The 14,059-nt window shown below is 50.1% G+C and overlaps 1 long non-coding RNA gene across 1 annotated transcript; it reads left to right on the top strand.

Moving 5' to 3' along the window:
• The first annotated feature begins 450 nt into the window (after window positions 1-450).
• LOC144713541 (uncharacterized) lies at window positions 451-4,730 on the top strand. Its single transcript, XR_013584067.1, has 2 exons — window positions 451-3,054; window positions 4,457-4,730. It is a non-coding gene; the product is annotated as an uncharacterized LOC144713541 (long non-coding RNA).
• Window positions 4,731-14,059: the final 9,329 nt, after the last annotated feature.

The following is a 14,059-nucleotide window of genomic DNA, read 5'->3' as shown; positions in this document are numbered from 1 at the left end:
CTGCAACGCGCCGTGTTGAATGGTACTGAGCGACGATCTGATGGACCAAACTTTGTACTGAAATGAGACAGCGCTTTGACATCCTTCAAACACCACTTCTCACTTCGATCCGTTGGCTCATCAAACAGACCACCAGAAAACTGGAAGAGTAACCATGAGAGAAAATACCGTACGTAGAATACTTCATAAAATCAAATAATTGTGGCCAAGGTAAAGAAAACTAGTCATATAAAATGGTTTTCTGCTTTTTAAGGACCCGTTGTTTGAAAATCTTTGACCGGGCAAGTTGCATTGCGAACCATTACTTTTAAACAGAGGTATCCACGGAAAAAAACACTCACGACCGCGTTCGCAGAAATAATTGACTGAAACGAAGGACCAAGTCAAACACGGAACTATCTCAGCTACCATAAATTCGTCACGACATGGTGCCCTCCTAACAGCACCAGAAGAAGCTCAAGTGCTGTCTACCATGGAGCAAAAGGAACTTGTCGCTGTGGCTGCGTGGCTTGCCATCAACGTACGATTGAAGTCCTTCTCCTCTATTGTTCCTGACGAGTGTGTCGACGATGGAGCCGGCGAGACCATGGTGAAGAGGATGATGATCACGGTATTGCTCTCTTTGTGGCTGTCCAAAAAAGCGTGGGAAGACGAAAGCCGAAATCTAAGTTCTGCCACAATGAGGGGCCCCCCTTGGCCCGTTCCCAATGGTGGACTCCCTGGGCAGCATAACATCAATTAGTTTCTCATTCCCCACGGAGATTACTGGACTTACACCGACGGAAGCGGAGCCCGACCATCTCGAAAACGCACCTCCACGACTAAGATATGACCAGGGTAACTGGCGTCCCCTCATCCCCCTCTCCTCCAATTCTCCCTATGGCTCTCTTTCTTCCTGGATTTATAAAGTCCGGAACTTCCACTTGTGTTCGTTGGTTTTTTGTTTTTTTTCAAAGAAATGGCAAAATACACTGTGTCGGGTACGTCCAAACTTGCGGTTGTGCCCATAGACCGATCCAGCCGTGCCCTGGACGCCACCCAGGGGGAATTTTATATATGAAGTGGATTGTTCATCAGCGATTATAGGCATGGAGCGAGCATAAATATCCCAATTCTAATCTTGTATTCGTTGGTTTTTTGTTTTTTTTCAAAGAAATGGCAAAATACACGGTGTCGGGTACGTCCAAACTTGCGGTTGTGCCCGTAGACCAATCCAGCCGTGCCCTGTACGCCACCCAGGGGGAATTTTATATATGAAGTGGATTGTTCATCAGCGATTATAGGCATGGAGCGAGCATAAATATCCCAATTATACTCTTGTGTTCGTTGGTGAATTTTCAAGGTTTCTTTGGAGAGATTTTTTGTCCATTGGTTTCTTTCTTTCTCCCTCCCCCGCTGTTCTCTCTCTGACCATCCCCCTTTACCCAGACAGTTTGAAGATTCAACAGTCAACTCTAGGACCACACTAAGGTCAACTCAAAGGCCGGTCAATGGTCAACTATATGATTGGTCATCTATCAACTCAAGATCAGTCGATGGTGAACTAGGAGAGGTCAACATTCAATAGCCATCAGTGATTTTTAACTCAAGAATCTGTCTACTCAATACCGGGTCAAGAGACTAGGCATACTTGTTTTACTGTACTTTCAAATCTAGTCAACAATCATCGGGGTCTCCAACAAGGGACACCCACAACATGGTTCCTCTCCTTCCCCTCTTTCATTGTTCATTTATTTTTTTTAGCATATCCTCCTGTTCTTTCTTTTCTGTATTTGTAAGATATTAATATAAATCCTGTGACCATTTTTATCCTAAACCCACAACGGACATCTGGATCTTGAATCTAAGGCGAAGTACACGCCATAGTGTTTACAGACAGTCATCTCATCCTCGAACAAGGGAGGGGACTCTTCCATTACTGATATCTGCAAACTCAGATAATCAGAAGTGCCTTTATAAATGGTAGCTTGTTTTAGTCAACCTTGGTTTGGTAAGAGAGGGAGAGAGATAGAAAAAGAGAGGAGAAAGGTAAGCAAAGATGATGGGGGACCATCGCGACGACACCGCCACTGGACGCGTTCGACCTCTCCGAGCCGCCCGCGCCGACGCCCGCGACCGCGACTTTAAGTACTCATCGTAAGTTTTATTATTTTCTTGTTCTGTTTGTTTGTGATAAACATTCGGACCTGGCCAGGTGTTACGTGTAACGAGGAAGGCCACGTCATGCGACAGACCCCTCCTCCCTTTTGGCTTCTTGGCACCCTCCCCCCCCCCCTATATAAGGAGAAGGCATGCCCCAAGAGCAGGGGTGAACCAGTGAAAAAAAGACTTGATGTTTGTTTCTTTTGGTTTTTTTTTTTCTCTGTCTCGTTTAGGGTAAAAATAGAAGGGTCACCTTCTTCTGCCCGTCGCCCTGCACCCTGACCGTTTAGCTTCCCTTCGACCTGCTCGGATCTGGTGCTTCCTGCTTCCCCAAGACCGTCGATCCCCTCCCCCCCAGCCGACGGACGATCGCCGCACTGCGGGAAGTCCCGTTACCGGTCGTTGGGTGGAACCTCTCCTGGCGACGCCGGCAAAGTCCGACCCGCGATCCTGCTGCCACCAGGAGTACCGCGGCCAGTACTGCTTGCGCGCGCTCCCGCGCGACCAACGGCACTACCCAGCCTGTTCCCGGGACTCCCTCCACCGTCTGAGATTTTCTGAGCTGGGTTGCCGCAGCCGTCGTTATTTCCGGGACGATCGTTCGCGCCCCATGAGGCGCTCTTCTCCGCCGTCCCCTGTGTGCCTGTAGGCGCGTGCGCGAGCATCCATCGTTCGCGCACCCTCAGCGCCCGCGGCCCCGCCATCCGCGCTCACCCCTGCGCGGACAACCCCCAGCTTGCGCCCGCTCACCTCTGGGCGACGACGCCCTGCCCTGCCAGCCCTCTTGCCCATCACTACTGCGGGTCGCCGACCCCTCTCCCTGAGGGTCCTTCTCCGCCGCCGCTGTTGACTGTTGCGTGTATCTGGCGTGGGTATTCCCTTGACTGCACATCATCTGCAAGGCGATACCAGGTTCCATCTCACCCCTCCCCATTTTACAGTATCTTTACATCTTACAGTACTGTCTTCCCCTATCAATTTCCTCTACCGCTCAATCGTAATACGATTCCAGTTAGGATAGCCACTGTCGTTGGGTGTGAGGAGTTTCCTTGAGATTGATGATCGGATCATAGCCGTCATTGGTGAACTCCTGAGGGCAGTAACGTGCCCCTCACGTCGTGCTCGATCGTGAGATTCAGCGGGTCATTCGGAGTCAACCCTGACCTAGTCGTCCCCCTTAGGTTGTACTGGGTTGTCGCCCCTCCATCGGACCGTCCTACTCGCTCTTGGGAAATTTTAAGCGTGCATACATCACTCTAAATTAAACACTCATCACGCAAAGTTGTGACGTAACACGAGCCGTCGATCCCGGTGTTATCGTGTTACATCAAAAGAGTTGAACGAGAATCTGTGATGAGGTTTGTACAAGACAGTGGCTTGTGCAACTGACACAGGTTGAATCGATTATGTGTCTCTCTTGGACATGTCGTTCAATTGAACCATTTAAGGTCCTTTTCAAATATGTCCGCATGAAAATTTGAGGCCGAATTCAAGCCTATTCATCAGTTCATTGTTGTATGTTCCTATTGGGTGAAGGTTCAGATGAGATAGCAGTAATCAGTGATAGGAATCAGTAAACTCCTAGCTTTGCTCACTTAGATCTTATATGGAACTTGGAGATGGAGGGGGGTGTACACTCCAGCAATGATTCCAGCACATATCTCATTGTAGACATCTGCATTGTATCTGAAAATATCAAATTAGATAAATTAAATTATGTGCTCACACTTCTTTTTTACAACCTATCTTTCAGTTTTCACTTGTGTTATTCACCATCTAAAGAAAAAATGAGAAATTTATGAGTAATATTTCTCAGCTCCATTTTTATATATATTTTGAGACTAACCCCAGTTGACTCTTCAGAGTCAAGTGGATATTCTAACATCTTCTTGGAGTTTTGTGCGAAACAAAACATGACTTAGATGAAGATAATGGTGAATTTGAGATACAAATGGGTGGAGGATAAACCCAAGCCATCACATAGATAATAAAAAAAGATCCAATACACAAGAATCCCACTCTAGAAGCACATAAAACCTCCTGAAAAACCAGGTCAGCTTAAAGCAAGATTTGTGAAGTTAGCCCACACATTGAAGGCATGTTTTCAAATCTGAGTACGAGTGAATATGAATCCAAGCAGTAGGTCAAGAAATAATAGCCCTCCGCAGCGTTGGAATGAAATTTTGATGTCTGGGACAGTTAGGGCACTTCTTTTTAATGGCTTATTATCTCTCTTCATATCTTGTCTCGTATTTCTGCTCCCAACTTGTTGGATCCAATTTCTTTGGTCTATTCTAATTCTTCAAGAGTGTAGGAGAGGCATTGATGATGCACGCCATCAAGGATCGTCGTCAACGTTGTCCGCACTGCCTGACACAGTAGTCGAAAGATCGGATGAAATCGCTCAAAGTATCGCATTTCGTTTTCTTCGTTCTTTCTCGTGCTCAGTGCTTTTCTTGTCCCGTTGTTGCATTTTCCTCTCGTCCGCGACGCGCCTCTATGCTTGTCATCGACGTTATGGGGAGGGATCCTTAGCCAATTTGGAACCCCTCCCTTGTGCCTTTTTTATTTCTTTCCTTCTCTCTTTATTTTAATTTCCCTCTTTATCTTGTAATGAGGGGGCCCATGATATAAGGGCCCCCTTAATGGACCCCTCTCCCCCCTTGTTGACCTAGCTAGGGGGGCCCAATTGACCTCTTCCCCTTTATAAGGGAAGAGGGGGCACCCTAGCTTGTTAGACCAGGAAGCAAGAAGGATTTTCATTGTTGAATTGTATCTTGGTCTCCCTCCCTCGCTCAGGAGAAGAATACAAAGGGGAGAGGGGGAGGAGTGGGAAGGTGACGACAAACATGGGAAGATTACCAAAGGGGGATCTGGACTGATTCTCTGCCGATAGACTATTAGTCTTCGATTGAGCCTTCCAATCCCGATTTTGGGATCTTAAGGTCCTTGTGAACTGAAGGATCGATACCCTCGCCAAGCCACCTGAATTCAAAGAAGGTGGACGATTCCACGTCTGGGTGGATCTTCGACCGTATCTTGATAAACTGGCTTTGGGCGGGAGGATCATCAGGATAATTCTGATTTTGTTGACGTTCGTGAGGATTATCGTCAGAATACAGTTGTCGTTGCCGTTCGAGAAGACTACCAGAATGACTCCAATTTTTCTGACATTCAAGAGGATTATCGGGATAAATTAGCTTCCACTCGATCAAGGGATTAACGGGATAAACCAGAATTTCCTATTTATGAGCAAAGGTTTTGTGGCTAATCGACCTCCGTTGATCTCCCTGGATGCTGGCGATTCCACTCAGCGGTACATGCGTCCTCGTGATAATATGCTGATGGGAAATATTGGTCAACCAGGGAGCCCCAATCTCATCCCACATTGCGGTAGGGATCAACATCCACCGGTGCAACCATACGATTGGGATTTTCCGGGGTTCCTTCTCAGATCCTTGTTCATCTGGACAACGGTCTGAGTTTGCTCTACGTAGTAGGTTGAGGTTGACTTGTGCCCGTCATCTCAGATGGCTGCAAGTATTCCCCATGGACTGACAGTAGACTGCCTACCAACTCCTTGGGAATTCCCTCCTAGAGCTCAGCTTCACCGGACACCCCATGGCGCCACTCCACTGGCACGCCACCAGCTTGCCTCAACCACCCACCCTCAACTGTACCCATCCACGGAATGGTCGCGTCACCAGGCTTAGTTGACGCTTGAACCGTGTCACCCAGGGCCTCACCCTCGCCCTCCTCTTCCTCCGACCCCTCTACCGAAGCTCCAACATAACCACTACTTGTCGAGCCGTCATGATCTCTCTAGCGAATCTCCGCCCCACCCACTCTAAATCACCGCCGATGTCGACGAAGCCCTGCACGACGAGCCACATGCCAACGAGGTACGCCGTCCTCTCCCGTCACTTGTTTACTTATCGTTTTTAGTACTCGTTCGTCTCAACTCCATCGCACTTGAGCTAGGTAGGTGAGAGAAGAAGAATTGAGAGAACTACGACTCTGTGAGTGTCTTACTGGTACAAACGAGTACGTCCGTTATGTGAGAGCCCTACGGATAGAATCCGTTCTACCGTAGATGCCTTCGTCACTCCGATGAGGTTCGAGAGGCCACCATCGTCATCACCCGGCAGCCCCATCCAAGCTTGGAGCTCGGCGCCTCCCTCGAGTCGCAGCCTGCACGTACGACATGTAGGACATTCATACTTGCGTCATAGTTACATCGCCCTGTTATGGTTACCCATCGAATGATGACACCATCAACGTTCAATACCATCATCCCTTATCGGCACCAAACCATCATATTCGGTATCGACTGGACGACGTCCCCGACGACGTCCAACACCCGGTAGTTCAGGGATAATCAAAATTCTAGAAGAAATTGCACCACTTTGCCCTTGGGGGAAGTAATAACAAGGTGTGTGTGCTCTCCGGAATGCTTGACTTGATTTGTATCACTTTTTCTCCAGACAAACATTACACCAGATTGTCTAGACTTCAAGCTTTCCAATGCAATCAATGAAACTCAATAATTTCTCTTTCAACAAAATTTATAGTAGTTTTTTTGTCCAGTACTCATTAGTGCACAATTCTATTGTCAGGCCCACTACTGCCCATAAATTGCACCAAAAGAAGGGCGGTTCAGGGTTCTTTAAAACCTTAAATATTAATTCTTGCCATAAAAAAAGTGTCGACAAAAGTTGACATAGGGCTGAATTAATTAATTAAAATCCCTTATCATCGTTAATTTTAGCTTATACAATACAATTCATAAGACCCTAACTTAAGATGCATAGTGATAAGTGTTGAACTCCATGCTAGGGCTTGGAGGAAGGAGAGGAAATGAATTCCTTAACTAGAATGTACATGAGGAGGGGTATATATACCCTAGGAGAGAGAGAGGAGAGAATATGAGTTAGTGATAAGTGAGGGAGCCTAGTGGGTTTATAGAACATGACCCACTAGGAGAGGCCTCTCACTAACAGCCCCCCGCAAGCGAGGTATGGATGTCATCCATGCCAAGCTTGGAGGTAGCACGAACAAGGAGAGGATTTGATAATCCTTCGTGAGAACATCGCCGCCTGGTCGGATGGCGGCACGAAAGACAAGTCGAACAAGCCTCGTCCATCCGCTCCTTGAAGAAGTAGCGGTTGATCTCCATATGCTTGATGCGACCCGTCTGGCCCGGATTTTGAGCCAAGGCAATAGCCGATTTGTTGTCACAATAAAAGTGGATCGGACGGGTGAACTCGACGCAAAGTTCGCGGAGCACCCCATGAATCCACTGAGCCTCAGAGGCCCCATCCGCAAGTGCCCGGTATTCCGCCTCTGCACTCGAACGGGAGACACGATCCTGCTTGCTGCTTTTCCAGCTCACAAGGCCCCCGAAGACAAAGATGCAAAGACCGGTGGTAGACCGGTAGTCCATAGTCGAGCCTGCATAGTCAGCGTCGTATATACCTTTACTGTCGGCTCTGAGCTCGGGAAGAGTAAACCCTTCCCGGGACAGCCCTTCAGTACGCGAGCACCGGTGAGCTGCTCGACGATGAATCTCATGCGGAGCATGCATGAACTGACCGAGAAGGCTAACTGCATAGCTGATGTCGGGACGCGTGTGGGTCGAGATAGAAGTTTCCCACCAACTGCTGATATTGATGGGTGCTGACTGGCGGAGAGTCACCCCGGCGCCCAACTTGACGTTGGGGTCGATGGGGGTCTTCACAGAGCACAATCGGTCATACCCGTCAAAGTCGGCAGGTCCACCGTATATTTCTGCTGGCTGATGAAGATACCACGAGCCGAGTAGGCCACCTCGAGCCCCAAGAAGTACCGGAGCTGACCAAGGGCCTTGATCTCGAACTCGCGGGCACGGGAGCGGCTGAGGCGTGAAGCTTCGGCGATGTCCGACCCGGTGATCAGGATGTCGCCCACATAAACGACCAGGATAGCGACCCGCCGGGCCGTGACGGAAGAAGAGTGGCTTCCCCATTGCTCTGGTGTACCCTTGGCGCGCATGACGGAGCTGAAGCGGCGAACCACATCGCGGTGACTGCTTCAGTCCATACAAGGACTTCCGCGGTCGGCAGACGGTCCCCGAGGCCCGAGAGGGTAGCCCGAGGATGATGCATGTAGACCTCCTCGGTAAGATCGCCATGAAGGAAGGCGTTTAACGCCGAATCGCGAATCAACCACCCATGATGAGCGGCCAGCGCCAGAGGAGGCGGACGGTGTCCATCTTCGCGACCGGAGAAAACGTCTCGAAGTAGTCGATGCCGTAAGACTGAGTGAAGCCACGAGCCACGAGCTGCGATTTGCGGCGTTCCAAGGAGCCATCGGCGTTGTGCTTGGGGGTGTGAACCCACTTGCAAGAGACGGCCGTCTTCCCGGGTGGGAGAGGAACCACAGCCCACGTGTGGTTTTGAGCAAGCGCGCATCTCCTCATCCATCGCCGCTTTCCAATGAGGACAAGCGATAGCATCGGTTAAGCGGCGTGGAACGAAGACAGTCGATGCGGGTCAAAACAGGCGGTAGGGAGTACTCAACCTGGCGAAGGAGCGATAGTGAGAGAGGGGGTAAAGGGAGTGCGGGTGCATGGGACCCTTTACGCAAGCGATAGGCAAGTCAGGGAGTCATCGTCAGCAGGAGAAGAAGACGACTCGGAAATGGCTGGCGGAAGAGAGGAAGGCGAGGACTCAGCAGACGGGAGGGAGCGGAAGTAGGAGGCGAGGATTCGGGGAGGAAGATAATGGAGTAGGAGCAATGGGTGAGGAAGGAAGGCCGACCGGTGGAGGAGAAGAAGAGGAGGGTGGAACGACTGTGGGAGGAGAGACGACGGTGGGAGGAAAGGGAGCAGCGGGCTCAGAACCAGATCCGCCCAAAGGGGGCCGGAGGAGATGTGGGAGAGAAGAAGGGTTGAAATTCAGAGAAGGTGACATTGGCGGAGACGAAAACCGACGAGAAGAGGGATGAAAGCATTTATACCCTTTCTGAAGCGAAGAGTAGCCAACAAAGACGCATTTGAGCGCCCGGGCATCCAGCTTCGACAGGGAGGGCGTCGTGTCATGAACATATGCCGTGCAGCCAAAGACGCGAGGAAGAAGGTGAGTGCGGAGCTGCGCGGCGGGAAAGGCAGCCGACAACCGGTCAAGCGGAGGGCTGAACTGGAGGGTCGGGGTGGGCAGCCGGTTGATGAGATGAGTACCGTCGAACGGCTTCCCCAATAAGTCCACGGACGTGGTAGTCCAGCAGGAGAGTGCGGGCAGTCGACGTGACATACCCAATACGCCGCTCGGCAAGGCCATTCTGCTCGGGCGTCGCCACGCAAGACGTCTCGTGGAGAATCCCATGGGCGGTGAAATACGAGGTCAACTCCTGGTTGACGTAGTCCCACGCATTGTCGGACCGGAACCGCTGAATAGTCCGGCCAAACTGAGTCTGAAGCATGGTGCAGAAGGCTTGAACAGTCGAGGAGACGGCACTCTTGGACGGCAACAAGTAGGTCCACGTGTAACGGGTGGCCTCATCAACAAAGATCAAGAACCACCGGTGTCCCTTCAGGCTGGCCTGTCGCGACGGACCCCATACATCGCTATGAATGCGATATAAGGGAACATCACTGTGAGAAGTCGACGGAGGGAAGGATTGCAATCAAAATAGTGTTCTACTTGAATAATTTAATCATAATTAGAGTTTTTTCACCTTTAATGAAGATAAAATGACCTTAATTAAATTATGAATTTAGATAGGATGGTAGAAGAGATGGGAAAAACGGAACAATTAGGGATCTCTAAATTGGCTTATTTGATTCAATAAAAAGGATCAAAGGAGTCAAGCAAATGGGCTAAGAAGAAAAGTAGATTTTAGTTTGTTTTGGAGGAATTGGGTATCCAAATTTACTCACTACTGTCTTATAAACACAATATAATATTTCCTAGAAATTACATTTCTTTTGTGTTTTTTATATTTCTTGGTTCTTAAATTGCAAGTGGACTGGTTAGACCAATTCTCGTAAGGCCTTATACTTGCCACTCAAGCCAAACGATTAACAGTTTCAGACTATGATCAAGAAGAACAACAAAGAACTTCACTAACACATAATCCAAGCTACACTAAAAATTTAAATACACTTGAAATAAAGTAAAAAATACCAAATTAAGATGATCCAGACTGGTTCTCTTCTTTATCTTGCAGCTGTGAAAGATCCCCTTCCAGAATGACCTCCCCAACTCAAACTTTTGATTTTCTACTTAGCTTAAATGGTAAAAATTACTATTTTACCCTCGATAAGAAATTATTTTTTCTATTGATGTGGGCTTGGTCTGCATGATCCAACCATAAAGATAGAAAGAGGAGGTTAAGAATAGCAAATCCATAAAATTTGATCTCAATTTGATGAAGCATGAGATCCCGCTCCATCAAGGACGATGGAGAAGCCCACGCCTTTGCCAGTGACACCTGCTTGCTCGAGCCCCACCAGATCGGCATGCCAAGGCAAAGGTGTCTTTATAATTCAGATTTTTGGCCATATTATTGTGCACGGCCCTTTTTGTTTGTTTCGAACCCTTCGTTATGCATTTTTATTTGTATTTCAAGAGGGGGGCCCTATGCTAATGGGCTCCCCCCTTATGGACCTCTATTAAGGGGCCCATTACCATTCCCCATATCGTGTTTTGATTTCTTTCGTCTTCTTTGTTAGTTGTGCTTATATTTTTTGAAACTCGTCCAGTCATTTTCATCGAGTCAAGAACCATCTGTCATTTTATCGGTTGTATCTTTGTTGTTATGTTGGGAAGCGTACGTAGTCGTTGGGACCCCCCTCCCTTTACCCTTCTTTTTATGTTTTATTTTCTTGTGTTTTTAATGGGGGGCCCATTATATGAGGGCCCCTATTATTGAACTACCCCTACCCCCCCCCTTTAAGGACCCATTATTGCCCATAAATTTCCGTACTCAAGGGAAGGGTGGCACCCTAATGCGCTTAGACCAAGTTTATTTTTTAAGAAGGTATTTCTATTTAAGCTTGACCTCACCGTGAGAGAAGAAACAAAGGAGAGGAGTGGAACAGGAAGAAGAGGAAGCAGAAGCGCAAGGATGAAGGGGGGGGAGAGGAAGGAAAGGTGAGGGAGGACAAAGAGGTAGAGGGACGGAAATTTGCTCAATTTCCCCCTCTCATGTTTACCTCGGCCCCCCCCCCCCACATTCCCGACTGCCAATTTAGGTGAATTGCATCCCCCGTTAGTGACACGCACGACACCCGCCAACGGGTTCCCCATCCCCCCGCATTCATTTGCTACCAACCTATTCTCCTACCGTCGGCCTTGGCAACAGTCCATCATAACCGTTGCTGAAGCCGCTCTTCCTTGGTCTCATCCAAGTTGCCCCATCCTGACCTGAGCCAGAGCCACGCCAGCCATCCCGCTCGCATTGCCACTTGTGCTGGCCGCATGCGTTGGCACCTACCTCGAGTTGCGCATGCCACGCCGCCAGCCTCACCTCGTCGCTGCACCATGCTCGCGCTCGCGCTCGTGCCACCTCATCGCTGCACAATCTGGGGTTTGTGACCAGCCGTGCCATTAGTGTTTGAGATGCGTAGCCTGCACCTGCACTGCCTTTTGCACTGCTCATGGCGCGCCACACCATCCATGCACACACCTATGCAATGCCATGCCACCGGATCGAACCAGCGCCACGGCCACCGCAGCCACCACGCCCAGCGCCTCAGCCACGTCTCTCCGTCCGTGCTAGGCGCTGCCAATGGCTCTTGCGCTTCACCATTAGTCGAGCATGCCGACCCTTTCTGGCTCTCCTCCTTTGCACCTGCACCGCCTGCTGCCTTTGACAAAGAAGTCGCCCAATGAGCAGCTCACCAACAAGGTACATCGTCCTGTGGTGCTTATTATATCACCTTTTGCAGTATATTGTCGAATTGGACCTACAACGCTCGGGTTAGGTAAGTGAGCGAGGAAGTGAGAGAAACTACGATAATTGAGCATCTTACTGGTACAGGTTGAGCCCGTCCGATACTTGTGAGCCCCTATCGATTGAATCTGTTCGGCGCCGTAGTCCCCTTTGTCCCCTCCGACGATTCTCAGGAGGGCACTGTTGCTGTCAATGGCGACCCGTTTGAAGCTCGAAGTCGACACTCTCTCTCAAGTCGGGCCTGCAAGTACGACACGTAAGTCCATCATTTCCTCGTAGTTACATACCCGTTAGGGTTTATTTTATCTGTCGTATGACGTCACCGTCGACGTCTGAGATCACTTTCTTGATACCCGAGCATCGACATGATATTGATCGAACGACGACACTAACCCCATCTGGCATCAAATTGGTATCAGAGCATCATCTCGATACATGCACAGACGACGTCTGCGACGTCATCTTGCATCAAATTGGTATCAAAGCATCGTCTCAATACCCACACGGATGATGACACCGTCATCGTCCAGAATCATCCACGTTCGTGAGAGAGAGAGAGAAGAAGGAGAAAAGGAAGAAGAGGGATAAGAGGAGGTAACCAGCACGACCGGCTGCCCTACATCCTCCTGCGCTAAGGCCGCCGCCTTGCCCTGCCCCACGGCTACCGCCCGCGCCACCCCGAGGCTGCCACCCGTGCCGCGTTGAAGCTGCCGCCCTGCACTGCCTGAGGTCGCTGCCCGTGCCACGTCGAGCCTGCCGCCGCCAACGCTGCCCCGACGGCCACTGTTCCGCGCCGTGCCAAGACTACTAGCCCGCGACACCCCAAGGCCGCCTCCCCGCACTGCTTCTGAGGTTGCTACCACTACCATTGCAATGTCGAGACCGCCACCACGCCGCCCTCACCGATGTCAAATTTGCCAATTGTCGCCACAGCCAGGTCGCCAACCGCCATCACCAGGATGCATCTACCATTGTCCGATCATTGACCGCTGCCACTCCAGGTCTCCAATCCCTGCCTTCATCGGGTCACCATCCACCCCGCCGCCCTGCCTTCAAGTTGTTCGGCCCGCGGCACTGACCAGGGCCCATTGCGTGCGCCAGCGCGTTCAGCTCACCATTAGATGTCACTTGGCCCGCCGTGCCATCTGTGGCCCGTCTATTTGCATCAACCTGTTGACTATCAACCTACGCCCCCCAGCCCTCTGCCCTGTTCGCGCCCCCGTCAGCTCACGCCAGCCCATCCGATGCAAGCCCATGCCTCACAATCGTGTCACACTACCTTGCCCCTCCTGAATCCATTTCTGCATCACTAGTTCAAAGCTGCCTTCTGCCGCCAGTTGGGTGGCGTCGTGCCCCGTCTGTGTCATGACTCCACCATCTCAGTCCACTGACATCCTGCATCAACAATGTGGACGACTCCGGGGCGACGTCACCAAAGAGGTACATCGCTCCCCTAGCCCGCCCCTTAATCTATCTATTTTCGTATATCTTTTTGATTGCACTTAATACGCTTGGGATAGATAAGTGAGAGTATAAACGAACACGAGAGCGTCCAACGAGCATCTTCCCAAGGTACGGGCTGAGCCCGTGCATTACGTGAGAGCACCAATGGTTTAACCCATTTGGCGCTGTAGACTCCTTCGTATCTCCAACGAGGGTCGGGAAGTCACCGTCACTGCCATCGGTCTTCCGCCGTGGAGCACGAAATTACATGGAAACCCGGCAAACCCCCACGAGTTGGGGCCTGCCCATACATTCACCTAGGATTGCATCGCATCACGTAGACGCCTCTCCGTAGGTTCACATCGACGGATGACATCTCTGACGACGTCCGCGTTAAACCTGATATCCGAGTATCACCAAGGCACCCTCAAAATGACATCACCGATCCTGCATCACAATCTGACTTCAGGACAAAAAGTTAATAATAAATGAATATTGACCAATCATAGTTGTAGGATCAAATTTTTTTTATTACAATGAT

This window comes from Wolffia australiana, chromosome 16 (genome assembly GCF_029677425.1).
Source record: "Wolffia australiana isolate 7733 chromosome 16, ASM2967742v1".
In the NCBI taxonomy this organism is placed as follows: domain Eukaryota; kingdom Viridiplantae; phylum Streptophyta; class Magnoliopsida; order Alismatales; family Araceae; genus Wolffia; species Wolffia australiana.
The sequence above is the reverse complement of the archived record's forward strand: the minus strand, read 5'-3'. Positions and strand labels throughout refer to the sequence as shown.